Consider the following 12,107-nt stretch of genomic DNA (forward strand, 5'->3'; position numbering starts at 1 on the left):
TCCATTGCTGCGAAGCTAATCAGTAGCTGTTCAGTTAGAACAAATGCTGAAAAGTTACTCTTTCTACTGAAATTTTCTGTGAAAGGGGAAGAGAAAGGGACCAACACAGCTCTACTAGGAGGTAGCTGTCATGGTTTGGATTTGTAGAATGTGCTCCAAGGTGCTTTCAGGGGTCCTTCCGTCTCAGGTTGCAACGATTCTGTGATAACTTCAAATGGCTTGTTTGAAGCAGCTTTTAACCAACTAAATACCAGCCTCCCCTCACCCTGCCCCCAATTAGCAGTTAAACAAGATATGTGAGACTTAATTGGTGTATTATTCTCCCCAGATTTTTTTTCCTTGTATGTCATGTGCTTTAAGATTTTTTTCTGTTGCTTTGGGCTACACAGATTTTTGAGAATGGATAAGCACTAATTTTAAGACCAGACAATGCTGTTATTCTGGTGATACATTGGCAGATTAATTTCAATGCTGTGTGTTACCAGAGTCTTTAAATTGTTGGCTTTTGGACTGAACTGCAGAACCTGTGCAGCAGGAAAAACACACGTTCCTTCCCCAGGAGCCACTATCTACCTGCAGTGGCTTGAAGATGGGCATATTACAAAAGAAAAAAGAATCTGAAGAACTCAGCTGTGAGAGAGAAAAACAAATGCTTTTTAAGAATGAAGGGATACTTTAAGGACTTATTTTGAGTGCAACTTTCAGCTGATAAACCTGCACTTTGTTTGTATGGATGCAGAAGAAGTTGCTAGGATTAGGGTAGTAAGCTGAGGTTTAAAAAGTATATATAGACTTTCCAAAAGGAATATGTAAGAAGAAATAATAATATGAGTGTAAGAGGAATTAAACTTGCTGTTCCCTGCCCCTCAAAACTTGAAGCCAAAGGTTTTTTTTCCCTTAAGCGTTAACAATACATTATTTAGTCTCTGGAAAGCATGACGATACACTATTATGTCTCAGCTCTCAAGCTGTGGAGACGTGGACCTCAGTGTTTGGGAAGGTTGCTATGCCCAGGACAGTGGGTGGCACATGGTCTAGTGACAAGTATCACTGCCATTGCTGTCAAACAAGAAGGGCTTTCTTTAGCTCGACAACTTATTTGGCACCATCTCCCCATTTCTCCTGTGCCATTTGCTCTGGTTTCTGATTGTTTCACTGGCTGAAAGACAGACCCACTGTTGAAGCAGGAGTGGTGATGCCAGGAGAGGGGGGAGCACGTTATTCCCTCTGGTGTAACTCACTGTCTGCAGCAGCTGGGAAAATACTGCTATGGCAGTACGATAGTATGTAAAGCTGACAACAGAAGGAATTTTCTAATTAATCATAGTCATGTGTAAAGTGCTTAATGTGTGAAAAACACGGTGCTGTTCCCCATAACGTGAAATGTGGTAACCAGATGAGTGAGCAAATCTGTTTCTTTCTTCCATGTGGAGCTTTACAGCTGCTTCTCTAAGAGAAGAAAAAGGAGAGGAGGAGGGGAAAAAAAGAGGTACAAAACCAGCAGTGAGAAGGTAGAAAGTCTGTTAGAGGAAAGAAGTAGGGGATCGATAATTGAGGGTTGGCAGACATGTGCAACCGATAGAACTGTGCTGCCTACAAGATATCCAGGCATTGCTCCTGGATTTAGAGTATGTATTGCTCACATCAAGCCTCATTTTGAGTGAAAATGTTGTCACAACCTGTGCTGGACAGACCAGGGAGGGGTTGTGGTGAGTTCGGAATTCCCTCAGGCTAAATTAAAGTGAAGTGACACCAAACGGTCAGTTGAATGTTTTATTTATGGCAGAAATGACCTGAAAGTGGAAGGCATAACAGTAGGTGGTGTGGTTTCTCACAGCAACAAATGGCATGAAACTATGTCAGTAAACCATGTAACACGTGGTAACCACATATATAAATTCAGGGAATAAGGAGAGCCCTCCTGTTGTCGCGAGGTTCGGAGTGGACTCCCTTGCTTTCTAGACTCCTCAGAGAGGAGCCGAGGGGTGGCTGGATCTGTCCCAGACTTGGTCAACAGTTTTATGTCTAAAGGGATGAGGTGTAGGGGTTATGGAAAAAAAAAACAAACCCAAAAAAACAAAGAGAGAGAGAAAAGAGAAGAGAAAGATTTCACCAGTCCTGGGTCCAGCATTGGTCCAGTCAGCTGAGGGGTCCAGTTCTGGACGGTGTGCACATGTAGGGCTTCAATTCATGTCCTTTTTTCATCTGCTTGCTCCTTCTTCGGGCAGGCACTTGAACTCATTAGGCTAATTAGGTGTCACGTTGTTATGGGTTTGTGCGGCGAGGTTTTTTTGGTAGCAGGGCAGGGGGCCTCAGAGCCAGCTCCTGTGCGAAGCTGCTGGAAGCTTCCCCAGCTCCAAGCCGGACCCACCTCTGGCCCAGGCCGAGCCCCTCACTGATGGTGGTAGCGCCGCTGGGAGAACGGAGTTCAGAGGGGAAACCTGCGGTGAGTCGGGGGATTGGGATGGGAGAGGAACCCCTCTGTGGGTACTGAGGTCAGGGAGGAAGGAGGGGAGGAGGAGTGGGGCAGGAGGGGATGCCCCCGCAGCCCGCGGTGAGGCGGCAGGCTGTCCCCCCAGCCCATGGAGGGCAGCGGGGGAGCAGATGCCCACCTGCAGCCCGGGGAGAGAGGAGCCCACGCCGGAGCAGGGGGTGGATGCCCCCCAAGATGGCCGGGACTCCATGGGGGACCCACACTGGAGCAGGCTGTGACTGAAGGACTGCAGCCCATGGAAGGGACCCGTGTTGGAGCAGCTCGTGAAGAACTGTAGCCTGTGGGAAGGACTTACCTTGGAGAAGTTGGTGGAGGACTGTCTCCCGTGGGAGACACCCCACGGTGGAGCAGGGCCCGAGTGCTGAGTCCTCCTCCCCTGAGGAGGAAGGAGCGGCAGAGACAAGGGGTGGGGAGCTGACCCCAACCCCTATTGCTGGGGGGAGGAGGGAGAGAGAACCGGGAGTGGGGTTGAGCCGGGCAGGAGGGAGGGATGGCGGGAAGGTGTTCTGAGGTTGGGGTTTACTTCCTAATGTCCTTGTTTTGATTTGGTTGGTAGTAAATGAAATTGATTTTGTTTCTTCCCCAAGTTGAGCCTGTCTTTTGCCCGTGACCATAAGTGGTGAGTGATCTCTCCCAGTCCTTGTCTTGACCCACGAGCCTTTCTTCATGTTTTCTCCTCATCCCACCATGGCCAGCGGGGGAGGAGTGAGCGAGAAGCTGCGTGGTGCTTTGTTACCGGCTGGGCTGAAACCATGACACTCCTGCAGTTTGTGCTTTCAGAACCTTTGGAAAATGGGTCAGTGGGCTTGGGGGTTGTTTGGGGAGTAATGTCTCCCTCCCTGCAGACATGACCGTTGTTTGATCTTTGGCCATGCATGGTGAGCTGCCCTGCTCAGCACGTCAGAACAAGCAACTGCACATGCTCTGGCACTGCACCTGCACCCTGTTGCTGATGTCCTGTGTGGATCTGTGCTGATCGGCTTCTCACCTGCAGGACTCGTTGTTACACAGAACTTTCCCCGCCACAATGTTTGAGACATTAACTCTTTCAGTCTCTCACAACTGTGCAGAGAACGGCAGAGCTAGGGGGATTGTCAACAGAGAAAACAAGGCAAGACTGAAAAACTCATTTAGCACTTAATGTCTGGTGAGTTTTCCCCTCTGTGTCCCATAGTGACTACAAATGTCTGCTGTAGTACTTTGTGCTGCACAGATTGACCAAACACAGGCATCGTCAACTGTAATTGTAATTGAACAGAGGGTACGGCTCAGTGCCGTCATTATTATCTTCTCTGTGTGAACCCCCTTGTCTGAGATGCCTGCCTGGGGGAATGGCACCCAGGGCAGGTGGCTGTGGTTAAAGAGTTAATAGCTTTGGTTTTTTCTCAGGGCATGGGATGTCTGGGTGGCCTCTGCATCCTCTAACAGTGGCGTGTGCCCTCATGCCATGCCATGCAGTGTGACATACAACCTTTCAGTTTGATGCTGGGGAAGAACTACCATGACCACTTGTAAGACAGCCCCAATGTTGCTTCAGACAATTTGAATCAAAAAAAGCCCACATAAAATAATAATACTGTCCAGGGCCATAAGGACACTGCAAGGGCACAGAGGGGACCCAGGGTAAGGTGTTACGTAGCATCAGTACAGCCATGTGTGCTGCTTGGGGTCAGAGAACAGTCCTTAGCCCTATTTTAGTTGGTAACATATTTGTAACCATGGGAACTATTTCGTGCTAGAATCAGTATGAGGTACATCAAGTACCTAGCTGGATTGAGTACATCAACAAATCTCAATCCTGAGCTGTGTCTCTACCTGTGCAGGTACTTTGCTAACTGGGAGTAAAGCATTATTGGTATTTTAATGTAACATTGGAAGTAGTGGACTCTCCTCACTTGAAAGCCGGTTCAGGTAAGGAAACCAGCAGGCAGATTATACAGAGAATAATGTCCGAAGAAAGGAATATTTCAAGATATTTTTAAGCATTCAACTCCAAGCTTAATCTGGATGGAAGTTTTGCAACAAGTATTGCACTCTACTGTCCTCACCCAAGATGCTAAATTCATGGGAGTATATGGGAAGTATTTTTAAATCTTGAAGAACAATGTGGAACAGGAAAACATTTTTTTTTTCCTCTTCTCTGCAATCCAGTTGTATATATTAACAATGAGTAGTTAACATTTTAACTCTCCTACTGTGGAAGATAGCATGGTAAACTAAAAGATGCAGCTTTCTTATGAATTGGGATCTAAGATTGTATCTTTCTGGTACATATTGTGTCCTTTATTTTCAAGAACTGTAAGACTTTCAGTCTCAAATGAGCTAGGTAGTCTTATGGTCCCTGCAGACTTCGTGTGTACTCCTTTTCGGATAATGTATCAGGATCCACCAGGGTCATGGTTTTATGTTTGAAAATGTAAAAAAAAAAAAACCAACAAAAAACCCCTGTCTTTTATTATTTGCACCTTCAATAGCTCTTCTAATGACCAGGAATGAAAATAAGTGTAGTTATTTACTTTACATAGATTCAAGATTTTTATATTCTTAAACATTTTAGATAATTTTATGTTTAAAATCCTCTATATGTCCTTTGTACTGTTTTAGAGTTGATGGAATATTCCCCTTGGAAAGAGGAAACTCTTGATCTGTCTTTTCTTGTTTTCAGATGATAAAAATAGTATTCTGACACTGCAGAATAAGGGAAATATAACAATTCATAATATTTGCTTAGTGTATTGAGAATGTAGTCATCACAAGAAGGCAGCTGTTTAATACCTGCCTTATGCAGAAAGAAAGTATACTACAGTGGCATTTTGAATCAATAGAGCAGCACTTCACAATTTATTATACACATTTTTTATGGAAGGAATCAGAACAGAAAAATCACTGATGGAGGTAAAAACTTAGGAAGTGATACCTCCTGTTTCTTTTACAGCACTTGTCCCCCTTGATCTTTGTATATGTACTACAACTGTGAAATGATTGTACAGATATACACTGGTTGGCAAGACCTGTCCTTTTAATTACCAGTGTTTTGGTGAAGCTATGACAAAATTTTTCGCTTTACTCTGATGGCTCTGAAGCTCATAAGATCTTCCTGATACACAGAGCTTAAGAGAACAGCTTAGGTTAATTTAACACATGCTCTGTATCTTTTTGCTGCAGAAAGCTTTCACGGTGATGATGTTTCAAATAAAAGTGTAACCTTGGCAGATTTTTAAATTCTTCCTGCCATTTTTTATTTGTCAAAATGAGCTGAACTTATTAGTCAGCATTTTTACATTTAAACCAGTTGCTAAAAGATATGGTGGGTCTGAAGTGTGCTTCATTATTTTACTCTTCATTTTGTCCTGTTAAAAGCATTAGATGAGGCACTATCTTTTGGATTATAGGACTTGGGGAATACAATCTTTAAGTGGTTGCTTGCAACACTTTTTTTTTCTTCTTTCTTTTTTCCTGGTATTGAAAGGACTTCTGCAGTAGTTATGTTTGGTGCAAAATGTTTTATGATTGGAAAATACCTATTCACTTTTGAGCAGAGAATAATGAATTGAATGGAGTTTTTTTAATTGTGAAACTTGTACTTTAATGGAAAACATTGGGTAAATTGGTTTTCATTGGTAAGTCTGGCAGTCTTAGTTAAAACTTTCTGATAGTGAGTAAACCAGGATTATTTTTCTAGATTTCAAACCTGATGAAAATTTTCTGAAATGAACTACACCGGTGTTTTAGACAAATGCTCAAAATACTTGATCCTACTTCCCATGACCCTGTGCCATTCTCAATGTAACAGAATTGTACAGAGTATTTTAATCACATTAGGGCAGTGCTAATGAACACACATGAAACCTAAATATAGTCAGGTATCTGCTTTTAAAAGGTGGGGAATTGTAGTAGGGGAAACTAAGGGACAAAATGACAAGGACTGAAATAACTTTGTGGCTCTAAATCTGACTTACCCAGAGGTTGAAACAGAGCCCATATCACCTGTGAGAAATACCATCCCTCATTCACAGACAAACCAGCTGAAGAGTAACGTATGTCATCAACCATCTTGAAATGTTATGAGAGATCTAACCCTCTTTAATATCTGCAGATTACTTCATCTGAGTGTTATGTGACCATCATAGAGGTATTAAACTGACTATTCCCTTATAAAATGCAGGGGTAGGCTTGCAGTGTTGTAGATTCTTTCAGTAGTGAAAATTACAGGGGGAAACCCAATGCACAGTGAGAAAAAATTCCTGTTACATTTTGTAGAAGAAGGATGGTTTGCAGCTTTCTGAACAGCCCAACTCCTGGGGCTGCTGCAGCCTGCCGCAGCTTGCCCAGAAGATGGCTCCTGGGATGAGACTTAGGTGTGTGGCACCTTCTGAACTTTGCCATTTTCTGCTCAGGCTCCAGCTGTTTTGCTGCAGGGATGAGGATGTCCTGTAAATCCTGTGCCATGGACACAATCCCATGTTGGGCAACCAAACTGGTGTTAGGTGCCTCGGTGACCAAATGGGGCCCCAGCTGTCGGGCTTTGAGTCAAAAAGCTTATATAAATTCTCTGTATTGCTTTATGCAGCATTGTACAGATATCTTGCATTCCTTTGTAAGTATTTAGCTGAGTAAGGCAAAGTTTTTTTTGTCGCAGTTTTGAAGACCCTGCAACATTTATGCGTCTGCTTACCTTTAGCCACTATTGATGAACTGGACTACTCAAAGGAATAAAGACAAGAACATTTAGGCTTTTTTTTGTTTGTTTTGTTTCCCTCCCCCAGAATGAGAGCCTTATGCTTGTGTCCTGTTGAGGGGCACCATCTCTAGAAGAGAGGCATGAGTTGTTGTGCTGGAATGTCCCTCAAGGTGAATTCTTTCTACACTTGGGTTTCACCTTTCTGACATAGTTTTTGTGCTTTTAAAATGGAGATGACACTTACTGTCTAATAATGCTTAGAGGATTAATTACATAATATCAGGGATTTAAAAAATTACTAAAAGTTATAGATATTACTATCAGTGGATTAAGCTATAATTCATGGTACTTAATTTCATTTCAGTTAACATTTAAACAGAAATATTATTGTTCTGAGAAGTTACCTAAGAAAAATAATTGCTTTACTGAAAATAGTTAAGCTACAATAACATGTAGAGAAAAAAAAAAAACAAAAACACATTCAGAAGAACATGCTTTGCATGTTGTTAGTCACAGCCCAGCAGTGCAAACCTGGGTTACTTGTGAAAAAGGTAGTTAATGTATTTAGTGCACTTGCAAGTTAAAAATTGCCATTTTATGATAATTCTTTTCATCTCCTCAAGATTGGTCATGCTCTTCTGAGTATCTTCCATTAACAAGACTGGCGTTTTCAGATTCTGAGACTGGGAATTAATTACACTCAGTTTTTGAGGATGTCTTCTTTGTTATTGGCAGTTGGGTGGGAGGGAATGTGTGATTACTCTAAGTGAAAATCAATCTGACTATTAATTGTCAGACTGCAGAAAGAGTATGCATTTTTAAATGAAACAGTGTTTTCTAAAATGTCACAGCTCAGGTCAACAGCTGAAATTCCATTAAATTCAGTGAGTCCAGGATGCTATATCTGTGGTCTCCACGGCAAAATATGATAAACGACAAAACCAGAACAGATTAGCAGCATAGGGTTTACATGTTTGCTGATCCTTTATTTGATCCTAGAACTAAGCCAAAAATTATTCTTTTCTTGTTGGAAATGGCTTTCTGGGAGAAAAAAAAAAAAAAAAGAGAGAAAAAGAAAAAAAAAGAGAGAAAAAGAAAAAAGAAAATTTTCATGAAATAATAATGCTAGGTATATTGCTGTGGTGCCTTGTGGGCTTTATGAGTGTACCATATTCACAAAGATTTTAGTATCATAATGGGCTGAATTCCCTGACTGAGCTGCAGCTCTCCTGTCTGCTTTTACTCCAGAACACTGCATACTAAACTTTGCTTTGCTTCTATCACTTCAACTGCTGCTACTACAGTTGCAGTTAAACGTTAATTTAGCTGCTTTAATGATAAACTGCCATGAAAGATACATGTCACACACATATTCCATTTCAATTATTAGCAATAGACCTTGCAGTGGTAGGATAAATTAGTTAATAGGCTGATCCACCATAAAGCTAACCCTGTGAAAACCCTGCAGTTTGGGTTTTGTAGGACGAGTGAGTGGAGTGAGCTTGCCCTGGTGTAACGTGAGCATTAGATCCCATCTGAGGAGGGGACAGGAATGGGGAAACGAGGTGCGAGACCTTCCCATCCAGGGGCGGTCAAATACTGCCTTAAGCTGCCATAGCCATAATTTCAAAGTGATTGCTAAGACCCTGCAGTTGCATTAAGCCCTTGTCCCTGTGTAACAGTATGTCATAAAATATCAGAAGTTCCCAAAATCTAAGGGTTGCTGCCTAAATGGGTTTGCAGACCTGAAATGGGAGAAGTCTAGAAAGGCCCAAAAGTTTTGGGCCATGTTCAGTGTTCTGACTGACCTCAGGGTCCTGTATTGTATTTCCTTCAAAAAAAAAAAGCTACTGCTAATGCATATGTATCACCTGATGCCACAATGGGCTATTACAACGATTTGCATGAAAGAGAAATAGGAGAAACTTTCTGTGGGATGACCTAGAAAACCTCTTCACAAATTATTACTGCAGCAGGAGTCCCAGTATAAAAGATGTATCAACTGTTCTGATTTTCAAAGGACATTTTGCTCTGAAGTAAATTCCACAGCTGGTTGAATGTTCATGTCCTTGGGATGTTTGGAAAACCAATGACTGAAAAATCAAGTATGGACTTGCTATACATAAAGGCAAGATCAAAGCCATGTGAAAACATGCATATATTTTTTTAACATAGACCAGAAAGCACCAGGTTGACCTTGCTGAACCTGGAGATTAGCCTCACAACACTTTAGACATGGAACGGGAATGTGCAATGCAAGTCATGCTGCTTTCCGCTCTGCGGGTTTGTTTGTGGCACAGATACAGTGATGCTACCTGCCCCTTTCTGAAAGAAAGAAGATAAAGATTCTTTATATACCTGCTGGGGATCTGCATCTCAGTTAGATGCTGAAAGATTCAGCTTTCCTCCATCAGCAAAACCCTTGGTGAAATTTCACTTGGAAAGGATGTGGGGAAATGTTAGGCAGGATGAACAGACGTGATCAGAAAAAGTGTTGCAGCAAAGACAAGCTTTTGGAAAGCAGGATAGCCAACTGGGTAGTCATGCTTCATGAGCCTTTGCCAGAGAAAAAGACAAAAACACACTCTTTCTCTTGGACTGATGATGAGAGACAGTTTCAAAGCCACAGTCCAATTGACTTGAAAATTGCATGAGAAAGCAGTACAGAAAGGACTGTTCACTTACTGAGAGGGTTCTCCCCCTTCACCTGCTTAAATTAAATACAAAAGTTTCTATCTCATTCATTCTAGGGCAGCATGTAAGATCATAGAAAGACTTCTTTTACCTCAAAGGGCTCAGGAAACTTTTTCAAATACAAAATTTTTGCCTGGAGAGTTGCACTGGAGAGTGTGCAAGAAAGCCACATTCCAACTTTTCTCCATCTAGTCTTGCTCATCTATATGGGAAGGAACAACTTCCCAGCTCACAACTTCAGACCACTTTCAGGGTGAATGTTATGAGGAGGAAGTTGCCAATTGAAATAGCTTGTTGCCCCATTGATCAGAAACTGTGGAGCCGAAGCAGACCCCAGATATGTGGTCACTAGTTTCTTTCAGAAATCACAATGCAAATTCAGAGACTTAAAGTTTAATCTTGCCATCTTATTAAAGAAAAATATTTGAAGTTTAAAATACATCTTTTTTCCACAGTTCCCATCCACTCTAATCCTCAAAAAGAGTTGTTTACTTTGTGTGGGGTTTTTTTGTTTTTTTTTTTTTTTATGTGGGGAGCAGAAGATCAGCTGTAGCCTAAGGCTCTGTCACTTTTTTGATTATATTTTGGAAGAGAATTGAAAATCACTGTTGGATATATTTTTGTGTGTCACAAATGTTGATGGAAAAGTAAATGATGGCCAGGACAAGGTCTCTACACAAAGTCATGTGGATCCTTTGATAAGCAGGATGTATCCATGTTTTAATATAATTTCGTATCAGATTATGTTCCTGACAAGAATCACCAAATATATTTCAAAGGAAAGTGGTAGACTCTGCACCTCTTTGATGTCTGTCATTCAGGTATGAATCCATTCTTGGAAGAAAAGCTTTAGCTGCGCACTAGTTGTTTAATAACCTGGGATAGTCACTGGGCTTTAGATAGTGCAAATTTACATTTCTGGTCTTGCATTGTAAAGCTCAGGCGAAGATTACCATTCTGATGGATGTGTGCTCATCTGTAAACATGAACCATACAAAATATGAGTCAGTTGCTGTTCAGATCCCTTTTCTGTGTCAACTGTGCAAGCTCTGGACATGCTTACTTTTGCTCTTAAATGGTGGAGTTCTGTCAAGCCTAATTCCCTTTTATGGTCAATCTTTACATGATTCACTCTGTATTATCATTATGAATACTTGGTCACAAAGGAAGCAAGGGAATTAAATACGTTTAGTACTCTTTTTGATAGTAGATGCTGTGAACAACTAGGGATTTGCAGCAGTAACTGTTAATATCACTGCCTACATTAAAATGTGTTTAAATATTTCTTATGTTGTTACATTATTTTTTTTTTATAAATAATGCATATAGTTTGTATACATGGTGCAAAGACTTCCACATCCATTTCTTAGGATAAGAACAGTTTGCTGATTGAACAGGGATCTTACGATATAAAGGCTTGAGTTCTTGACACATTGTCTTCAATTACATGAAATTTGAGGGGGACAGAAAAGAAGGGTGAAGAAACATCCTGTTGCTTTATCAAGAAGCATTTGCACAGACAGTTTCTGAATGAATATTCTGCTTTTATTTCCTCAGTGATTTCCTGGAAAATTCAAAGGTTTTTTTTGGCATGCCCAATCTAAGGTCCTTCCTTAACAGGAACACACGTTTTTTGGTCATTCTCCAAGGCCTTGACAGTACTGGAAAAAAAAAAAAATCAAAAAGTGTTGAAAATCCTGACAAGATTTTGGAGAGTGATTTCAAGTGTTAATCAGTCTGTCTGAACTTACACAGGATCAGATATCATTCAGGTCAGCAGGCAGGTGATAGTAGCTGTGTTTTCAGTGCCTAGGAGTTAAGTCCCCTTAGGAAACCTTTGAAATGTTATTAAACGGTATTCCATAAGACAGTGCTAAATTTCAGTTTTGCCTTAGATTGCTAAAATTGCTTGTATGAACATAGAGTGAATGGAAACATGTTGTCTGTTCTGAATACAGTGAAGGAGCGTTTGCTGTAATTCCTAACTACAAAGTGACTAGTATCTTGTTAGCAGTATAATAACATATATCAGCAGTTTATTTTCTGATGAAAAATGAATGTGTTACGATTTTAGCACTAAAGCTTGTGGAAGGCATTTGCAAGTGTTTGAAGACAATACTTCTTTTTCTCTGAAAAAGGACTTTGAGGTTAATTTATTTAAAATTCTGAAAAATTTCTTTTTATTTTTCATTCCCTTTAGCTCTGCAAAATGTATGGTAAAAGCAGCTTCCTAAGTGG

General features: G+C 41.1%; 1 protein-coding gene across 4 annotated transcripts in view; it reads left to right on the forward strand.

Annotated features, from left to right (window-relative positions):
* OCA2 (OCA2 melanosomal transmembrane protein) overlaps nt 1-12,107 on the forward strand; it is a 219,637-nt gene that overhangs the window by 109,755 nt on the left and 97,775 nt on the right. The gene's annotated exons all lie outside the window — the stretch shown is intronic.

This window comes from Haliaeetus albicilla, chromosome 25 (assembly GCF_947461875.1).
Source record: "Haliaeetus albicilla chromosome 25, bHalAlb1.1, whole genome shotgun sequence".
Classification (NCBI taxonomy): domain Eukaryota; kingdom Metazoa; phylum Chordata; class Aves; order Accipitriformes; family Accipitridae; genus Haliaeetus; species Haliaeetus albicilla.